General features: G+C 40.2%; 1 long non-coding RNA gene across 2 annotated transcripts in view; it reads right to left on the reverse strand.

Annotated features, from left to right (window-relative positions):
* Positions 1–1318: 1318 nt before the first annotated feature.
* LOC106829405 (uncharacterized) overlaps positions 1319–21397 on the reverse strand; it is a 39046-nt gene continuing 18967 nt past the window's right edge. The window contains exon 3 of one of the 2 annotated variants that reach the window (XR_011504126.1): positions 1319–3414. This is a non-coding gene — a long non-coding RNA (uncharacterized lncRNA). The remainder of the gene's footprint in view (positions 3415–21397) is intronic. The other variant, XR_006521652.2, reaches the window with a different exon arrangement.

The raw sequence follows: 21397 nt of genomic DNA on the forward strand, positions 1-21397 counted from the left end.
TTACAACACTTAGAGGTATACATTAACTGTTGAAAACCGTTAGTAATGAGAATAATTTTTTCCTTAGAAATGCAAATTTTGTCCAGTGTATCCACTGATTATTGCCCTGTGAATATGAACCTGTTTTGCCAATTTTCACCCATTAGTAAAAATCATGTCAGTATTCCTTATCTGACAATAAATATTTGGTATTTTGAGTTTTCATTTGAGTGGTTTATATCTCACTTCTTCTCTCATTAATTAATGAGTTAAATAAAAGATTTGATAGGTGTTCACATGTATGAGACTCATAATATCTACTTTTAAAATCTATCACTTAACCTGTTCATTTATTAAGCAAACATTTACTGACTACGTATGAGGTACCACATTTGTTACAATAGTGAGCAAAACAGAGGCAGCCCTTGTTTCTACAGAGCATACAGCTGAAAGGGAGAAACAAAGAAGTAAGCAGGTTCTATGTAAGCAGGCAATTATAGAACAGTATCTTTGTGGTAGGCGTCCTCTGATATGGCCCCCAAGGATCCAGTATACTGGTATTCATGCTCTTGTGCCATCCTCTCCCCTTGAGTATGCATTGAATTTATTGACTTGTCTATAAAAAATTACAATAGAATAGAATAGTATAGATTAGAATAGAATAGGATAGAAGTGATGAGATGTCACTTCCAAGATTAGGTTATAAAAAATTACAGATGCTGTGTTGAACGCCCTTTCTTGTTCTCTTGCCTGCTCGCTCTGAGGGAAGCCAGCTGCCATGCTGTGAACTGCTCTATGGAGAGCCTCATGTGGAAAGGAACTGATGTCTCCAGCCAACAGCCACATGAATGAATTTAGAAGTGGATCTTCCATCATTTGAGACTTGAGATGACAGCAGTCCCAGACAAGCCCTTAACTGCAGACTTGTGAGAGGCCCTGAGCCAGAGAGGTACCTGGATTCTTTATCCATAGTAACTGCAAGATAATTAATGTTGTTGTTTTAAGCCGTTAAGTTTTAAGGTAACCAGTTATGCAGTAATAGATAATTATTACATTCTTTTTCTCAGAAAATTGTTAAAATATTCTATAGGTACCCCACCAGTAACCACAAAGTTTAGGGTCAGTGTGGAGATCTTGCTACTAATATTGTTATCCTTCAGTCCAATTGTCCAGGAGTCTGTTTCAGACAATCCAGGTCCAGTGAACCATAGTGGAAACTGCAGACACAATAGCACAAACATCCAGAAAGAAAGAAAAACCATCCTTCTCCCAGAGAGGATCTAATATGACAACAGAATTCTTATAAGTACTACAGAAATGACAATAGCAAAAGGGAAATGTTTGTGATGCTATATAAATCTTGGAATAGTTCTTTTTAACATAGCCCATAATTTTTTTAATAACCTGACCTCTGTTTGAACCCTATGGTTTCTTCTTACATGTTTTCCTATACTACTTGCTTTTATTCCCCCTTTCTTGTGATCTCATCAGTTCCATATGCCATCCCCTTTTAAGAGGTAGCATGGACCAGTGTGAGAAACAATACAGTAAAAGAGAAAGCTCATAGATTTTGAAACTAGAAATGCCTGGGTTTAAATTCTGGCTGTCAGTAATTGTAGAGCTTGGGTAAGTGTCTGAACCTTTAAACAGGGATGCTAATTACCTTTCAGAGTTGCCATGAATATTTAAGCTTCAAATTTTGAAGTAACGCATTGAAGGACTCAGCAGATGGTAGGTCTAATAAATAACAGTCATCATTATTATTACTCCCTTTCTCATGTTCTTTTTCTTAAAGCTGATCTTACAGCATCTCCAACATATTTTATTAAGAATCTGTTTGTCGGGGCTGGCCCCATGGTCGAGCGGTTAAGTTCGCACGCTCCACTTCGCCAGCCCAGGGTTTTGCTGGTTAGGTTCCTGGGTACGGATCATCAGGCCAAGCTGAGGCAGCGTCCCACATGCCACAACTTAGGACCACAACTGTAATGTACAACTATGTACTGGGGGGATTTGGGGAGAAAAAGCAGAAAAAGAAAAAGAACCTGTCTATCAAGCTGTATGTAATAGCAAAAGACATTACACATTCTATCCACAGGCTTCTCTTAGGATCTAGAAAATCCTATTTCACTGTAAAAGTACCTCAACAACATGGAAATGACAAGAGATTTTCACATAGTGAGGAATATGGGGTAACCATTCAGGTTTAAAACTGATTGAGCTTAAACTAAAAAAGCCTGACTTATAGTCTATCAAACAGACATTGCACATCTGCTTTAACCATTAAAGAATGCGCTCTCTTAAGATAAGAATGCATACTTCCCCTCCTACACCCTACTGGCAACGCCCGGATTAGTCCCTTTCCTGACATCAGGGTCATGTTGACCTGCTAATCCACAACTGGAAATCTCTTTGAAACTTTGATGACTATGTATCCTGGGTGTGTTGAATGTATGTTCTTTGTTTTAAAAATGTATAAGACTGTACTGAAAACCATGCTTCTCCGGAATGCTTTCTTCCTCTCTGGAAAAGGCCTTCCAGGGTTATAGTCTTCACTCTGGCTCAAGTAAACTCACCTATCTCTCTTACCTATAGAATGGATATTGATTATTTTGCATCAACAGAAATATTGGTTCGTCAGTGCGTATTGAATGTAGAAGAAAGGTTGTTTTTAGGTATTTGCCAAGTAAAAGCACAGCAAACTTACAAGGTAATCCATAGCGTGCCCCCTCCCTGAAAATAAAATGAAATAGAAAATGATTGACAATTTAAAACATTTAAAAATCTTTGAACTAAATTTAACTATATTTGGTTGCCTACTGAGTGGAAAACCTAGAGAATCAGGGAAAGGAGTGAGAGGGAGAATTCTTTTTAATCGCATATTTGCTGCCACAGTAGTTTAAAATTTTCATATAGGCAGATACTACCTAATCAAAATGTTATTAATTAAAATGTATTCACTCTGAATCATGTTCATATTGCACAGTTAATCTTTTCCTTTCAGTTTCATTATTTCCAACATTTCCTTTTTCTCTTTTAGAAGAGAACACTAATTCTAAAAATTTTCTTTTTCGAAAGTAGCACAAGTATCAGTTTTTCACTCAGTGGAGACAGCCGTCCACAATTGCAGTTTCACCTCCAGTTTGACTGAGCATTTCACCCAGCTTTGATCATCTGCGGTCAGGAAGGAATTCGCTTCTCCTTTGGATCTCTCCCGGAGGAGAGAAAACAATAAACTTCCCACCAGCTTTCAAGCCAAGGATTTCTCATTAGCCACAGCTTCAGGCCGTTCGTTCTTGGCCCACACCCAGGATGCCTCTGGATACATCAGGCTAAAGCCTTGTTCTCTCTTCACCTCCAAGATTGCTGGATCACTGGGCTGTGAGCTGCTCTGATATTCTGTCCATGTTCTTGGAACATCATAATAGTGCCTCTTCACTGAAGAGTCAGAATAAGACGAAGAGAGAAAAAAAGCACTTACAACTTAAAATATAGAAGCCATTTTAATTGTTCTTAAACTCAGTGAATAGTAGTAGTTATTTCAATGAGCTTAGGGTTCTTATCTCTCCTGGACCGTTAGCAGAAAATTGATGTCTTCAAAAACATTGAAGCCGTCATATGCAAGATTCAGAGAAAACAAAACCAAACCAACACAGTTGAATCGATTCAAAGCAAATTAACTCCTAATTAACCCAGACAAACGAAAGGTTTTCTACCTTTGGTAGAAAAGAACTAAATGAGGCCCCATCACTGTAACAGGTATGGTGTTCGTATAGCAGGGATATTTGCTGGTCTAAGACCTGCTTCCAGCTCTGTGGAGAGTTGAAAGCTCCTGGGGTGGGGTAGGAGGGAGTGGCGAGTGAAAGGGAAGGTGAGGAGCGTGTGCCAGGCTCCCCACCCCTCACCACTTCACCAGGAACAGAAGGCCTCTGCCCGCCTCAGACGCTGGGAAGGCACACTCACTTCCAGACTCCATGAGACACCTTGGTTTTTCTGTCTGTTTATTCTGTTTCCCATCCCACCCGCATATTTTTTTCTCTTCTAATTCTCAACCTTTCTTTTTAAGCTCATTCACCTCAAGGACTTTATTTTATTTTTAACAAGCCCTCTCTTAATAAGTATGTTTTTCATTGCTGTCCTAGCTGTATTTCTGCTCTTCACTTTCCCTACCAAGCTGTGTGACTTTGGGCAAAGTACCCATTCTTTCTGGGCCTTCTTTTCCTTGCCATAAAATGGAGATAGTAATGCTCCTGCCTCATGGAGTTATCGGGAGAATTAAATGGGTTAGAAAAGGCACCTTTCTTAGTGCCTGATACGAAGGAAGCACTATATCGGGCAGATGTGATTATTTTTATGGAAAATTTCACTTATCTTCCCCTTATTCTATTTTTAACTTTTAGCTTATTTTACTGAATTTTAATTTTAGCACTATTTTCGTTCTTTGTCTTAGTTGTAGGTGTCTCTGTCATTCTACGTCATTAGGTTTAACTCGGTCTGCTCTACTGTTATCATTCCCTAACAGTTTTCCTCAATTACCAGTTTAAGCCTGTCCTTCACTTGGGTTTTGTTGTCCCTCTTTGTTCTCCCATTTTTTCTTTTTGGTTGGACTGGATGGGAGTGGGGATGGGGATTGTTAGGGTGGTGGTGGTGACTTTTAATGACTTGTCTTCACTATAGGCAACAAGACGTGAGTCTAAAGAAGCAGTTACCAAATTTTAGTGTCTCTCAGAATCACCTGGAGGGCTTGTTAAAACACAGATTGATGGCACCACTCCCAGAGTTTCTGATTCAGTAGGTCTGGGCTGGGGTTCAATAATTTGCACGTCTAGCAAGTTCCCAGGTGGTGCTGATGCTGCCAGTTGGTGACCGCATTCTGAGAACCACTGATCTGGAGGAGCATGAATAGAGGAGAGGGTCCTTATTATAAACCCAGGAAACCCTTTTCCACGCGCCCTAACTTACCACGCATCCACGTTGTATTGGATTCTCCCCAACACATTCCACTCCCTGCTCAGTATGAGCTTTTCCCAGGGCCATTAACCCCCTCTGTATACGGGTCATTGATTGGCTGAAAAGGTTACCTATTAAAACCTCACACCATTCTCCTTATAAGAAAATATGTGACTTTGAATCCATGGTATCCAAAATATATGATGATTGGGTTTTAGGCAAACCTTGGAAATTGCATGCTGGGGGGAAGAGCCAGGTGAACCTCACACCCAGCAATATGCAGTTCTGTTCTGATCCTTCTCCGGACTCCACTACAGGAGCCAGGAGCAGGGGAGCTCTCAGAGGACCCCACAGGAGTGCAGAATCCCAGAAGTCAGGTTCCTGTCACTGCTTTCAAAATAATCACTTCCCATATAATTTGGGGAGAATGGTGACAGAGATATCTAAAACCCCCATCACGGCCCATCTCTGTCCCTTACCTTCCTCCCAAGGGGTAACTGTTTCTCTATAGTGGATGGGTATTTTTCCCATGCATGTTTGTATAATTTTATCATCTGTGTGTCTATCAACAATATATAGCATCATTACACATGATATTTACCTAGTTTGTATCTTTTCCCCCCACTTTATGATGATCATGATCTATGTCTCCCTTTATCTCTATTACCCTCTCCCCAACCCCTTCACTTCCTCAAATTCTGAAAGTACAGGGACATGGCTGAGCTGGGCTTTTCCAGTCTTTTTCCTTTGTCCCTAGAGAGTGCAGGATGCTATCCTCAGAAAACCAGAGTCCCTCAAAGGATAGTTTATCAAATTTGGATCTAAGCCACATTGATAAATCTGATAACAGACAGTTCCCTCTTTGCCCTGAATCTCCTGTTGGCTTTGTGTCCTCCACTAAGAGAAACATTTTCCTGTTGAAAGAATTCTTCCCCAACATTAAATAATCTTTCTGCATTCTTCCTCTTCTCCATCTTGTCATCTCAAATACACCACAAAGTTTCAGAAAGTGGGAGTTCACTTAGCTCCCTCCAGATGGAGGAATCTGCCCCATTGCCTGACTCCAGCAATCTCAGCAGTGAGCCTCAATCCAGTGGGGATAATGGTCAGTCAGAAATCCTGCAGACATACTCCACACCTCGGCCCAGGTGGGTTCAGCCTGCTGGATGTGCAGTGCACTGCTCTACAGGAAATGGCACCCTGGCACGCCAAGAGCCACACAGCACTACCAATGAGTGTGTCTTTTTAAGCTTGGTAGATCTAGAGTGTGATCTGCAGTCTCTAAGAATCCCCTCAAGCATTTTGGCTGGTTAGGACCTTGACAGTAAGGTCTCCAAAATGTTGAGGGCTTTTCATGTTAATTGCTTGCTAGAATTCTAGATCTTTCATTATCCATTTCTCTATATTTAGTCTTTTGGGTCTTTTCATTCTCTAGCTATCAGGGGAAGAAATCTCTTAGACAGATGAGTACAGATGGATCTACCATCCCTACATCCGTCAGTCTTAGAGCTGCTGTTGCAAAATGCCTAACTCATTAGGAAAGAAAGCTTTTCCTGTGATTTTAGATCTTGTTCTTTGGCAAGCTGAATATGATGTGTCTCCATGTTGAAGCAAGCACATGATTTATCATCTAAACTGGGACATTTTTGAGAGTGACAAATGCGAAACCATTTGGGGTGCTAGTACAACAGGAGAACACCAGACAGTCCAGACAAACCAGATGAATGGTCACGGTCATGCTACTTTAATGTGCACATTCTTTCTTCAAGAGGAAGCTTCCAGAGGAAGCTTTCAGCAAACCGGCTGTGGTGTCACCCCAGCCAGGCCCATCTGCTTGTGTTTGCAGCTCCAGGAAGCCTTGAGATTGGCTAAGTCACACAAAATGTATTTGGACACATGTGGGATCAGCAATCCAACTGCCTGTGTTCTTCCAGTGGGGAAATCTATACGAGTCTATGTTATAAATAGAAATTTCATTATCTGTGCCCTGTGATTCTGCCTTGGCTCAAAATGTAGGAACTTCCATCAACATTTCCTTTCTCTAAGGAAAGTACTGGAGACTATGACAAACACTTCTGCCCTCTCAGAAGTGCCAAAGAAAAATCTTCCATTCTTAGCAACTCTCAATTACCAGCAACTCCTCATGCAAAGAGGAGTAACTTAAGTGATTGGCTAGACCAGGGAAAAACCAGTATCCATTAGGCCGTATTTCTCAATTGGTCAGGGATAACGATAATAATATCTAATATTTATTGAGTGTTTGCAATATGCCAGGAACTTTACATGGTTTTTATGGTATATTAGTTCTCTTGGCTATTATAACAAAGTACAACAAACTTGGTGGTTTACAACAACAGAAATTTATTCTCTATAGTTCTGGAGGCCAGAAGTTTGAAATCAAGATATTGGCAGGATTGTGCTCCCTCCAGAGGCTCTAGTAGAGAATCCATGCTTTGCCTCTTCCCCCTTCTGGTGGCTATTAGCATCCCTTTACTTATGGCCACATCATTCCAATCTCTGCCTCCATGGCTGCATTGCCTCCTCCTCTTCTGTCATCTAATCTTCCTCTGCCTCACTCTTATAAGATACTTGTCATTGGATTTAGGGCCTATCCAGATAATCCAGGATGATCTCCTCATCTCAAGATCCTTAATTACATCTGCAAAGACCCTTTTTCCAAATAAGGTAATATTCATACATTCAGAGAAGTGGACATATCTTTTTGGGGACCATACTTCAACCTGCTACATATGGATCATTTCTCCAAATTCCCACAACATAAGTCTACAAGATGAGTACTAGTAATACCATCTCTATTTTTCCAGTGAGGAAATGGGGCATAGTTTCCCAGGTTATAGAGTTGATCAGTGGGGGAGCCAGGATTTGAACCCAGGGAGCTGGACTACATTCCTAACCATGATGTCACAGGTCAGAGTTCATGCATGGCTTTTCTTCTAGATCTCTCACTCTTTCTTATTCTTCTTTCCTCATAAATTAAAAAATGGTCTGAGTTCTTGGGGCTGGCCCAGTGGCTTAGTGGTTGAGTTCATGCAATCCGCTTTGGCGGCCTGGGGTTTGCAGGTTCAGATCCCAGGCCTGGACCTACACACTGCTCAACAGGCCATGCTGTGGTGGCACCCCATAAACAAAGTAGAGGAGGATTGGCATAGATGTTAGCTCAGGACCAATCTTCCTCACACACAAAAATGGTCTGAGTTCTTTGTTATTTCTGGCTTCCATATGGTAAACAGACCAAGTACAAACCAAGGGTACAAGCCCTACCTGTGGACCAAATAGGTCAGAGCAAGCAGGGAAGCCTCCATTCCCTGCATTTTCCTGGTATGCTGTAATTTTTGTGAAACAAGACATATATGTGTGTCTACTATATAATGAAATATATATTTTGCTCAAAAAAAGTTGCTCAGTAAAATTATCAGAGCTTATGGGAAAATAGGGTATGGGCAAACCATTCAAAATCTATGCAACTTGGTGACCAGCACAGTAAAAAACAAATAAACAAATAAATAAAAACAAAGAGATAATTAGCATCTAAGGGAAAACTTGGCTTGCCCAGGCAGGCAGCTCAGCACAGCTGGAGGAGTCCATAGAGAATATTAATCATGTACAAACAAACCAAAAAAACCCCAGTAGAGTGAAAATTTTGGAAACACGGTTTACTGTGTGTTTTAACTTAACTAATTCCATGAACCCCTGGCAGAGCTGATCATCTGCATGTGCCTACATTCTCCTGCTGTTGGTAGGCCAGTAGGACCCCACCTGCAGTTGCTGAGGCCTGCTTCCACTCGCCTGGTACCAGCAAGGGTAAATAACTGGCATTCAGATATAACCTGAAAATGAAAGAGCAAACACAAGTCCCACCTTCATAGGACAGTTCTGCTACATACATTTCTGTAATGTGAGTTCGCTCATATATAATTAGGAAATAGGGGATGATCTCAGGTTAACACAGAAGTCAAATCGTTTCATACCCAATTTTTCCTTAGCCAAGGAGAGTAGAAGAATTATAATCTTCTGCAGGAAAGAAACAGCTCAGCTTCTACCCTGGCAGCAGGAGTAGTTTTAGCTTTAATTTTTAAAGTATGAAGCAAACATCTGGACTCTGAGAGAGACACCCCAGACTTTGCATGGTCCTTGGCTCATGGCAGGTTGTGCTGCCTCAAGTGCTCACCTTACAAGCACCCCCAGGGGCTCAGAGGTCCACTTCTACCCATATTGTCCCTGTGCCATCCAGTACTACCAGTACTATTGGCTACTTTTGTCTGTTGTCAATTGGTTCAGCATCTTGAAGGGAGGAGAAGTGGGATTAGGATCTCTCTCACCTTTAACTCTGTGGACACAGGCTCTGGTACAGGCAAAGCTCAACTCAAACCTCCAGTTATGGATGCTCAGATTCTCACAATAGCAATCACCGCGATAATAGCAATTTGCATGTTGAGAGTGCTTGGCATTTGTCAGGAATGTTCTAACAGTATTACATGGTCTTATATATCGAAGGGGATCAGGATATGCCATTCCAAAATATGCCATTTTTACATAAGGACTATTTTGAGATGAAGGCATTTGAGCTGCTATAATCTCTTATCTGCCGAAAAGCAGAGCCTCCCAAAGAACTCAATTGTCATAAATCCTCTCTGGGAAGTAACTCTAATCTCCTCTTCTGGGAGACAAGAAGTCAGCACCACACCCAGATATACTTGGTCACAAACTACCATCTCCCATATATTCCCCTAAGGGCCCATTTATCTTTCCAAAAGGTTATTTGCTTTTCCATTAGCGCCCTTTCTTCTCCTCCTTTTCCCCTACTAAGTTAGGTATATAGACCCCAAATTCCAACCGGCCCTTTGAGTTACTCATCTCTGAGTGCTCCTGTGTGTATGTGCAATGCATCTGCTAATAAACTTCTGTTTGTTTGTCCTCTAGTTAATCTGTCTTTTGTTAGTCCAATTTACAGAGCCCCAGGTAGAGAACCTAGGAAGGTAGAAGGAAAAAAGAATGTTTTCCTCCCTTGCAGTGTGTAGGTATTAAATTAATTCATTTAATCACCACAACTTGATGGGGTTGGTGCTTTCAGCCTAGGAATCTGAGACATGAAAACGTTGTGTTTTAGCTAAGGCCATTGTTAGTACAACCACACAGCCTGGAGAAAAAGCCAAGTTTTAGAGCTGGAGTGACAGTTTGCAGGGAGGGGAGGTAAGGGTGAATAGAGAAAAGGAAAAAAAAGAGTTAATACCAAACTTCTTGGGTTGTTCACAAAGGGAAATTGTAGGATCAATCAAGATAAATTGGAATTTTGAAAAGTCCTATGGGTTTATAAATGTTATCCTGGGTTTGCCCAGATAATTGATTAAACATACTGATTTTTTAAAAAAATCACATAACAAAATGAATTTAAACTATTTTTCAACTATAACAGCAGCCTAGAACAATTCTTCAATTTATAAAAAATGGACTTCGGATAGAAGAGCCAAAATTTTTCCACAAGAGTAAAGCAAAATTACCACTCCCACCATTCTTTAAAACTTGATTCTTAATGATCAGAGGCCACTTTCAGATGAGTTAGACACAGACTCATATGAAAGACCCAAAGAAAGATGAACATCGTTTTACAGACTAATGATGGGGTTATATTATTATCTGGAATCATGAGTGGCCTGAACAGACAACAGACTCTGCAAGCTCATTATTGCCAGAAAAGAGAGTTCCAGACCAACTATTTAAATGTAAAAATAGTTATTCTTGGAGGATGTCCCAGAACTTTTAACTAGTTTGTAAACAACAAGCCAAGACAACAAGTTGTCTCAGTGAACACATCTTGGTGAACATTGAACAGATAGGGCATCGTGGAGGATGTGTGAGGAAGTGGCTCTCTTCAAAGTCAGGGATTCACTGGGGCTAAAAGGAGGGTTTTTAAAAATTTTGTTTTTATGGTTGTTTATCTGATGTGAGCATCTGGTTATAACTGCTTTAAATTGTTTTCAAGCTAAACCAATCGTTGCCATCCTACACAGAGCAGAACTTTTGGATTCTATTTTATGTTCATTTGTATGCTAGAAGAGATCCAAAATTATATTTTGGGAGAATTTTAGCCCTCTGCCAGTATTTTTCTAATTCATTTCTAGTACAGTAGACATGACAAAGGTCAGCACAGAGGCACATGTAGTATTTGGATACACATCTGCTCTGAGCCCCACCTTGTTACTCTTCTTTTATTTCAGTTCTAATATATCCTACCAGGTCACATTTGATGTATCACTGTAAGTAGCTATAAACCATTTTTTTTTCTGCTTTATCTCCCCAAATCGCCCCCGTACATAGTTGTATATCCTAGTTGCAGGTGCTTCTAGTTGTGGCATGTGAGATGCCGCCTCAACGTGGCCTGACGAGCGGTGCCATGTCCACGCCCAGGATCCGAACCGGTGAAACCCTGGGCCGCTGCAGCAGAGCATGAACTTAACCACTCGGCCACGGGGCCGACCTCAGCTATAAACCATTTTCTGAAGAAGGTGAGGTATAAATAAAGTGTGAAAGAAATTAAATATATTCTAAATATATTGCTTCAAAGATATTTATATTTCCTTGTATATAAATGCAACTCCTAGTATAAATATGTACACTTGCTGTTAAAAAAAAAAAAGGCAAGCCCAAAACGGAGTCGCTGATGCTAAGTCACATGTCACCAAACTGAGACTCAATTGCAGTTTTGGCTTTCCCAGGAACAGAATCTTAAAGCAGTCCATCAGGAATCTCCCAATCAGTTAGGTAATCAGCCTGATAGACCCCTGTCACCCCTAAAGGAAAGTAACCTTTCAATAACCAACCTGTTTTTTTGTCTAGTATAACTTCCATGTTCCCACTCCCTTCTGACTATAAAACTTGTTCCTTCTGTTTGGCTCCTTGGAGCTCCTTTCCATCTGCTAGATTGGATGCTGCTCAATTCAAATGGATTTTTGCTCAAATAAACTCAAAATTTTTAATATGCCTCAGTTTATCTTTTAACAATATACATGGAAACTCTTCCAAAATTTGCATAGTTTCTTTTCCTAAACAGGAAAATTTTGCAATAGTCACCTTTCCAAAGGAGATAGTATTGTCTTTAAAAAAGGCTTACTTTATCTTGAAAAAGGAAAGCTGCATGCACATTTAAATGCATTATTTCTAAACTGGAGACATCTAATTCTTTGCAGGAATGGCCAAGACAGAATGATTCATCCTTTCTAGTTGGTTGTCCAACTGACAGAGAACTAAACCTTCCCCTTCCCTTCCAGGAGCTTTATACACTGAAGCACAGGTCCAGCCCTCAGACTGTAAGTCCTTGTACTGAAATGGAAGGATGGAACTTACAGTCACAATTTCAACCATTTCCACAAGTCCTAACTTTGAGCTTTGTTCTTTAATTGGAACATGAAAGGATTTTTCTCATCAGACAAAATACCTCTCTAAGTTTGTTTACACCCAAGAGAAGAGTCAGAGAGAAGATCTTGGGTACACCTAGTTTATTTGGGTGGTGATCCTAGGACACAGGAATGAGAGACCAGGAAAAGTGAGTTTGGAAAGTAGAAAAAGCCAACATAAGGGTTCATTACCAAAATTCTCCCTCTGGGCAAAAGGAGCTCAGTTCACTGGGAAATTCTGAGAAACATACATCATGTTTCCCAGAGTCATCTTCCTGAGGGACTGGAGGCTGGAGCATCTATCCACCAGCTTCTATCTTCCATTGGTAAAAGGTTGTCCTCGAAGTTAACTCAACTGTACATTTAGGTTTCCTGGCATCAGAGAAGGAAGTAGGACGGAAAGCTGAGAAATCCAGCTCTGACTTGAAGTGAGAAGTTCAAAGTCAGCCTGAGCTTGCACAGAAGTATATGCCATAGCTTCAGCTAAAATCACAGGTGAGCCCCACGAATGAGATTCCGTGTACTAAAGGTATCTAATGAAGTACCCAAATGCGGTGGTTACTGTGGCAACCTGCAATGAACCACACCTCTGTGTAGTCCCCCTTCTATGGTCTCTGGGTTGGGGCTTGTGATTGCTCTGACTAATAGAATAAACAGAACTGATGTTGTGCTTGTTCTGGGTCTAGTCCTTAACTGACCTGTCAGCTTCTGCTTCCTACTTCTTGGAATGCTTGCTCTTGGAGCATTCCTTTGAAACCCAGTCACCATGACTTAAACTTCATATGGAGAAGCCCATGTAGGAGAGAACTGAGATCCCTGGCTGAGGGGTCTGGCTGAGATCCTGGTCAAGCCTCCAGATGACTGAAGCTGTCCTGATGACCCTGGGCAATACCACATGGAGCAGAACTGAGCAGTCAAGCCATGGAATTAAGAGTCATAACAAAACACTATTTTATGCCTTTAAGTTTTTAGGTATTTACTTTATTCAGCAATCAATAACTAAAATATTAGCCAAGAAACCTTGAAATAATAGATTTATCTAAGTCCCTAAGAGAGAGCCTTGTCTTCCACGACTGTCCATAGGAGAAGTGAATTTTCTAGTTTTGCCTATTCCTCATCAAGTCATACGACAACACTTGTCATATCCCTGCCCATCAATTATGGCTCTGGAGGATTTAGAGTAATTTGAATGATTCTGAAAGGAAATGCTTTTGATGTCTTTTGCCAGATCATGTTGCTGAGCACTATTGTGTGAGAACCTTTCCTGTATACTCTAACCTTCCACTCCAGTGATCATTATAGGGTCACCAGATTCTTTCAATCTTCAGTCAACAAATATTCATTTAAAATTCACTGAACAGATATTTATTGAGTACCTAAGATATGCCCAGCTCTAGTGGTCTAGCGGTTAAGATTTGATGCTTTCACTACAGCAGCCCTGGTTACTCTCCTGGTCAGGGAACCACACCACCCGTCTGTCAGTTGTCATACAGCGGCGGCTGTGTCTTACTGTGATGCTGAAAGCCATGCCACTGGTATTTCAAATACTAGCAGAGTCACTCATGATGGACAGGTTTCAGAGGAGCTTCTGGACTAAAACAGACTAGGAAGAAGGACCTGGCCACCCACTTCTGAAAAATTGGCCATGAAAACCCTATGAATAGCAGCAGAGCCTTGTCTGATGTAGCGCGAGAAGGTGAGAGGATGGTGCAAAAAGACCAGGCAGGGTTCCACTCTGCTGCACAGTGTTGCTAGGAATTGAGATCCACTCCACAGCACTAACAACAAAGACCTACTATATGGCAGGTCCTGTTCTAGGCACTGCTATTATAATAATGAACAAAATAGAGAAAAATCCCTGTCCCCTTGGAGGGGGGAGACTGACAGTAAGCAGAATAAATACATAGAATATATAGTATCTAGAGAGTGGTAAGTGTTAAGGAGAAAAACTAAAGCAGGGAAAGGGAATAGAGAAAATGTTAAAAGATAGACGTTAAAATTTTAGAACAAAGATGGCTTCACTGAGAAGATGGCATTTGAGTAAAGGGCTTTAGGAAAAGAGGGAGAGAACCACAGGGACTCTAGGCGAAAGCAGAAAAATAGCAAGTACAAAGAACTTGAGGCAAGACTGTGCCTGCAGTATTCAAGACACAGAGATGAGGCCACTGTGGCTGGAGCTGGGTGAGCAAGGGCACGGCAGTAAAGGATAAGGTCTGCGAGTTAACGGGGGTCTAGATCACGAGGGATCTTTAGTTGTAGTCGGGATTGAGATTGGAAGTCGTGGAGAGTTTGAGCAGAGGGGTGATATGATCTAAGTATTTAAGAGAATTATCTGGCTTTTGTGTTAAAAACAGACTGGGAACAAAGGACAAAAGATGACAAAAGAAAACCAACCAAGACATCATTGCAACAATCCAGGCAAGAGGAGAATGACTTGTACCCGAATGGTAACAGTCCAGGTGGTGAGAACTGGACAGGTTAGACAGCCTGGAGATACAACTGAAAACAGAGTCAGACAAGAGAATTTGCTCACACTTTAGATGTGGGATGTGATTAATAAGAGGTGTTAAGCATTACTCCAAAGTTTCAGCCTGAGAAACTGGAAGAATGGAGTTTCCATTAACTGAGATGAGGAAGCCTGGAGGTTTTTATATAAAGAGTTTAGTCTTAGACATATTACTTTTGAGATGGTTATTAAACCTCCAACTGAAGATGCTGAGGAGGAAGTTTTAGCACAAGCCTGGAATCCAGGATAGAGATTCCAGCCAGAGATATAAATATGGAAGCCATCAGCATATGGTATTTAAAACCCTGAGATACGATAAAAATCACTACGGGGCTGAGTAGATAGAAAAGACAAGAGGCCTAAAGACTGAGTACAGGGCATTCTAAAGTGTACAGGCTGGGAGAGTGAGGATGTGGAGGGGAAATGAAAGAGATTGAACAGGAGCAAGCAAAGTAGAAAGAAGGCAGCAAAGTATGGTATCTAGGAAACTAAGTGAAGATGTTCTAAGGAAGAGAGTGCAACTGACCACGTCAAATGCTGTCGACAGTTCAAGGAAGATAAGATGCTGAGAGTTGGTTATTGGATTTAATAATACAAACTGTATTGGTGATCTTAATAAGAGCAGTTTTTGTCCAGCACTGGTGGTGAAAGCCTAATGGATTAAGTTCAAGAGAGAAAAGAAATAGAGAAAGTGAGCCAGTCAATAGGAATTCTTTCAAAGAGTTTTGTTTTAAAGAGAAGAAGCAAAACGAAGTTGGTGCAGTAAGACTTTTTTAAAGCAGAAATAACAGCAGTTGCTATGTTGATGGGAATGATCCAAAAGAGAGGGAATAATTATGATCCAAGAGAAGGGGTGAGAATTACTGGAGTCATACCTTCAGTAGGTAAAAAGGGATGAAATATAGTACATCGGGAGGGCTCAGCCTTAGCTAAGAGGATAGACAGTTCAAATTCATTGTTAGTAACAGGAAAGAAGGTAGAATGAATGGACGCAGATGTAGGATTTAAGTAGATGAGGTAGGAGAGTTCTGGAAGTTCTCCTCTGAAGGCTTCTATTTTGCCAGTGAAACAGGAACCAAGGTCATCAGCTAAGAGTGATTATGGTGGACGGATGCAGCGTTGGAGGTTTGAAGAGAGGATCAGAAAGTATGGAGTAATGAAGAAGGAAAGTCTGGATTAGGGCTATACAGTATCATTGAAGGACAATGTCACCTACTTAGGGACAGTGGTCCAGTGGTCCTAAGAGCGTGTGAGAGCAGTTATCATTGTCGTGTGCTTCCTTCGGTTCCTCCACGTGGGTGCAGGAGCAGCAGAGTTGGATTTAACCAGGCTGTGTTTGGCTAATCACAGCAGCATCTCACCCCCGCCCCCCCAGGCCCCCTCACCTCCTCACAGAAATATCGACTATCTCCTCCCTAACACATAGGAATATTGTTCAGATGTCCTGGGGATTCTGACTCAGTTTTTAATACCTCTCCCAACAATGTCTTGGAAAAGTTTTGTTTGCATCTTATCTTTCACTTTTCCTCTTCTCATCCCACAATTCATATGTTTTTCTATCTTAAATACTAAGCAATATAGTTGTATCCTGACTAACCAATTTTCCAAAAGGTGAAAAGACAACTGTGGAAGGAGATGTATAATTAGGAGACTAACAATATCTCAATAATGTTAAATATCATTTATTAAGCACCTTTTATCTCCTGGGCACTTAACACACATTTCTCATCCTTTCAACAAGTTTCTCCATTTTAGGGGAATGGAAACTTAGAAAGTAAAATGAGTCACCCAGCTAATAAACGCCAAAGCTGAGATCCAAACCCTGGTCTGCATGTTCCACGGTGCTGACTCTGGCCACTCCACCCTCTGGCCTTTCTTTGCAAAATCAAGCTTGTGTTGTCCTAGCTTCAACTGTGCATATTCAAATGTGTTGAGTGGGCTTGCCCAAGTAGCTTTAATCCAAGGTGTTGTTTCCAGCCTTTGTTTCCAAATGCCAGGCCTCATCTGCTCCTGATCTTGAAACAAAAATTCTAGTTTTCATGTTCCAAACCGAACTTATTCCTAAATGCTGAACTTTCACTGTTCTCCTGTCCAATTTTAAACCTCTGGATACATCTGCTGCCTATATTTACAAAACCTTTGCACTATTGTCATTTGAGGCCAGGTAACTTTTTTGTCTCGTGGAGGCCTGTCCTGTGTGTAGTAGGCTATTTAGCAGCATCCCTGACCTCTACCCACTGGATGCTAGTAGCATCCTCCCTCCAACTGTGACAACCGAAAATGTCTCCAGACATGGTCAAATGGCTGTGGGAGGCAAAACTGTCCCTAACCACTGGGTTAGAAGATTAGATAGGAATTAGTTTTTTCTCTTTTTTAATCTTACTTTAAATTCATATTGCCACTTTATCCATAACAATTAAAGATAAGTTATTGTACCTTTGGTTTTAGAATTTTTTTTAAAGAAAGATGAGCTCTTCTCAAACTTTTACCTCCTTTACAACTTTCTAAGAACTCCCTGATACAACATCATCACAGCCTGAATTAACTGTAATAATCCCTTTGTTCCTATTATACTTTGAAATAAAAAAACCTGTAATAGTACTTAACACATTCTACCATAGAATTTAAAAAACCCAAAAACCACACACATATTTCCAGCTACAAGAATATAATCTCTTTGGTGATGGAGATCATGTGATAGCCATTTTTGCACCTCCAGTATTTACAAAAACCCTAATACATGTGTGCTTACCTTGTGCTTTTAAATTGTATTGCAAGGAATTCCATGTGTTAGCTCTTTCAATTGTCTATGCCTAGGGAATGGCCGTTTATTGTCTCACGACTGTTACTCAAATCACAACCCTGCCATCTAGTGGCCAATTACCTAAATTGTAGGTGCAATACCCAGGATGAAATAAGCGAATACGCCATATTTCTTAAAAACAAACATTTAAAGTTACATTCAATATCACACGATAAAGACACTTATGAACCACTTTGATACGTACACAAATCTATTTTTCAATAACTGAAATACTCCAATTTTAACTTTTTGCCTAAATGAGTGAAATTAAGTCACATGTGTAAGATTTTTAGCTCCAATGTATAGCATTTTTATTTGCTAATAAGGAATATGTATACATATGTAACGTCTACATTACCTTCCTTTGGCTTTACACAATATCCTTTCCCAACCAAGTGTAAGCTTTGTTGCTTTTTCCCTTAGAGACTTCTCTTCCTGAAGAGTCTAAGCCATTCAACAAAACACATACCAGGACGGTGAACTCACCTAAATAGGAAGACCTTGGAACAAGCTCCTCAGCTAGTAGGATTCATCGCCTGATTGGACCCAAAGCTGTTCCACAATTTGGATTGAAATAAGCAATTTTTAACCAGTAGGTCATTAATGTGGTTACAGGGTTGACTGAATTGACCTACCAATTCAACCAAGTAGGTTAGTAGGAAATTAGTCTAAATATTAAAAAATTAATTGTGAAGAAGCATTTTCCTTACTGATTGCATAAACCTCCTCATTAACTCATTGTCTTCACCAATTGTGATTGTATACTTTCAAGTGTTTCATTCATGCATTATTCTACTGTTATAATAACAATAATACAGTTAACTAATTAACAGATTGGATTGGGGAGACAAAAGAATGGAAGGAGGGTGAGAGATAAGGGTTGGCAATTCAGTTTTAACATTAATTACTACTTAGCATTTGAGATATCATAAATCTACAACTAATTCATATTTATGAGTTACAAAGTGTATTTGCTTTAGCAGGAAGGCAAAACCAAATGTCTCTAAGATATGCTGAATTGTTCTGTCACTTATCTGTTTTGTTGAAATCATTAATATGCTTTGAAGCCAAATGTAGCAGATGTATAAACTCTCAGATATTTCTCATTCTTCCTAATATTAGCTCTTGATACATCACTGATTTGCAAAATGAATATTCATTTCTAATACTGTAAACTTATCAGTGTCATGATCCCATTCCTTCACACTCAGATATTTAAAATGTCTGAAGAAGTTCAAGAGATTATTTAGACCAACTCCTCATGGCATAGATGGCGAACATGAGGTTTTAAGAGGTTTTGAGAGGCACTAAATTCCTTGTCCAAGATAATGGACGTTATTGTGGCAGATGATTCTAGAACTCTCAGCTGCTGAGAGAGTAACTATTAGTCCTGAGGGCATGCCATAACTTAATGCCTGAGGCTAACACACCACCAAGAGTATTACAAGGTGAGCCTCTCAGAACCAGTCCCACCACGCTTCACATCCCTGTGTACCTCACTAATCTGCAGGAGTCTCAGCCTCTCAGTCATTGTTTTTCACCACTTCTTAACCCACAGCTCTGTTTATCTTCTCCACTTCTCTTCCTTCCCAAACAAATCCTTTCAGTGTCTCTGTGACCCTAATCTGTGATCAGCAGTTCCCTTTCCTTCAAACAGTCCCTTCACCTCCTTGCCTTACTTGAAACCTACCTGGGCCCTGAGTGAACATCAGGGCCAGGAGTTGAGGTAGGTACATTGCTACTTTCAAATTATCTCACACTTTCCCTCCTGCAAAAATCACTGTTCTTTTAATGCTAATGTCATCTGGATATACCACTGTTTCCTACAGCTCCTTAGACCCTTCCGCCAACCTCCTAGTCACATCTGCTCATTCAATAGTCTTCTGTTCCTGGCAGCGTCTTCCATTTCCAGTTTCCTTTCTTTATCCTTAGTACTTTCAATATCTAAGGGGACAACCCATCAAAAAGCCCAAGCTTCCAAGTTTCTTGATTTCCATATTCCATTGACATTTCCTTTTTTCCACTTCAATCACTTTACGGTCACACCCTGGACCTTTACATCTCTTAAAAAATATAAACCTTTTCAAAAAGAAACATCTAACTTTCCCACTACAGCTTCCTATGCATTCAGTTCATTGATACAAGTACGTCCATACAACCACATAGTTCTTCAATGAGGGGGACATTTGACCCTTCCATCCCATCATTCTCTTATTATCCATCAGTTTTCTCTTGTCATCACTTTCCATCTTGTTCAGCACAGATTCCATTATCATCTGCATAGTGCCCTTTTGCAAATACTTTCAACTCCCAGTTCCTTCTTTCCCTCACTTGAGCTCACCTTCCAAAGCCTCAATCCATGTGTGAACTCTCCTTCCTTCAGACTTTTCCCTTGTTTGCATCTAAACAGGAAAGTCTTAGTAATCACAGAAATCACATAATCTGGTGGCTAGTTTTGCTTTAAATTCATAATGTTAGGCCACAGTTTGAATCTTGATATGACCCAGAAATCTTGCTACATTTCTCTAATGAATTTACTTTGCTGTTCCCCAGGATGATCATATTGATCTGGATCCTCTCTTTTGGATCTTCTGCCCCACCTCTTCCACCTTTATCTCTAGGCTGGTGTCCTTGCCCATACTTTACTAAAAATATGGAAGTATCAGATGGAAGCATTCCATCTTCCCACGACCAAATCCCCAAGCCTACCTGCCACTAAACCATCTTCTCATCTCCATCAAATCAGAAGATATTAGGAATATGTCAGAATATAGATGAGAACTGGAGAGTTTGAGGCAATTGGTCTTAAGTGCTAAGTTAGGGATGATGCCAGATTTAGAAAGATGGTGAATATTATGTTCTGTAGAAAATGGAAAGACTTTGTTGGGGAGATACATGTTGCAAGTTATGGTGTAGGACAGGGGTCAGCAAACTACAGCACTTGGGCCAAATCTAGCCTGTTGACTCTTTTTGTAAGTAAAGGTGTATTGAAACACAGCCACATCCATCCATTTATGTATTGTCTATGGATACTAGCATGGTACAGTGGCAGGGTTAAACAGTTGCCACAGAGACCACACGATCCACAAAGCCTAAAATATTTACTATCTATCCCTCTACAGAAAAATGTATTAGCTCCTGTTTTAGAAAGATAACTCTGGGGCAGCATGATAAAGGATAAATAATAATGGGGATAAATTAGATGCACAGAAAATATTTGGAAGGAAATTGTGTTAGACCAGGTAAGAATGATGAAGGCCTAGTCTAAATCAATGAAAGTAGACATGGAAAAGAGAAAAAATTGAGAAACATTTTGTGTATAGAATCAGCAGAATTAGACAAATGATTACATATAAGAAAAAAAGAGAAATAGGTAAAAAAAATGACTCCAAGTTTTCCATTTTTGTTGACTGTGAGAGTGGTAGTGTTCTAGCAGAACTGTGGTAGGAGAAATGGGGTAGGAGAAGTAAAAGGTTCCAGAAATAATAATGATTTTTATTTTGGATAAGTTCAATACCTACAGGAAATATGCATGGAGCTCGCTCCAATTATCCCCAAATTAATTGCTAAGGTTAATGGAGCTATGGAGGTCATTGGTCTACAATTGGTAGCTGGTACTATGGGAATAGATGAAATCATTTAAGGAAATGTAAAACAAACAAAAGTCTCTCAAAAGTCTGTATTTAGGAGTTGAAAACTTATGTCCGCACAAAAATCTGAACACAGATGTTTATAACAGTTTTATCCATC

Source organism: Equus asinus, chromosome 1 (assembly GCF_041296235.1).
Source record: "Equus asinus isolate D_3611 breed Donkey chromosome 1, EquAss-T2T_v2, whole genome shotgun sequence".
Lineage (NCBI taxonomy): Eukaryota > Metazoa > Chordata > Mammalia > Perissodactyla > Equidae > Equus > Equus asinus.